A 469-nucleotide genomic window follows, 5' to 3' on the forward strand; every position below is an offset into this window, starting at 1 on the left:
CAGTTACAGTTACAGGTCTGAGAATAATGTTGAGTACATTGAAAAACAGGCCACTGGGACAATATCCTTAATTAAACCACAAATCACACAAAACCTCAAGTGTCCTCTCTGACTGATCATGAGAGGAAATATAGTTTCAATCCACAAAGGAGGACTAATTCTAATGGCGAAAGGAGGTCACTTGGAGGTACTTCACTTTCTTTTGTGCTAAATAATCAATAATTCTGGTTTATCAATATATTATTTAGTTTGTCAGTTTGACAAGATTGTTGTCTTTTGTTATAATGTATGTATGTGTCTGGTATATGCTGTATGTGTGCTGTGTACATAGAACAGCCTTTTGTTCAAATACAGTACATCTGCTATGTGTGTCTGAATTAGGAAAACAAGTTAAAGGTGGTAGAAATAGTCATATTATTCATCAAACTACAGAGTTACATGACACAAAAGTCTGAGAGGAGAGTCCAGT

At 35.2% G+C, this 469-nt stretch overlaps 1 protein-coding gene across 1 annotated transcript in view; it reads right to left on the reverse strand.

Annotated features, from left to right (window-relative positions):
- Positions 1-469, reverse strand: part of LOC118335772 (hemicentin-1-like) — a 37,347-nt gene that overhangs the window by 34,322 nt on the left and 2,556 nt on the right. The window lies entirely within an intron of this gene.

This window comes from Morone saxatilis, unplaced genomic scaffold (genome assembly GCF_004916995.1).
Source record: "Morone saxatilis isolate NCDOM2014 unplaced genomic scaffold, NCSU_SB_2.0 Contig24, whole genome shotgun sequence".
NCBI classification, from domain to species: domain Eukaryota; kingdom Metazoa; phylum Chordata; class Actinopteri; family Moronidae; genus Morone; species Morone saxatilis.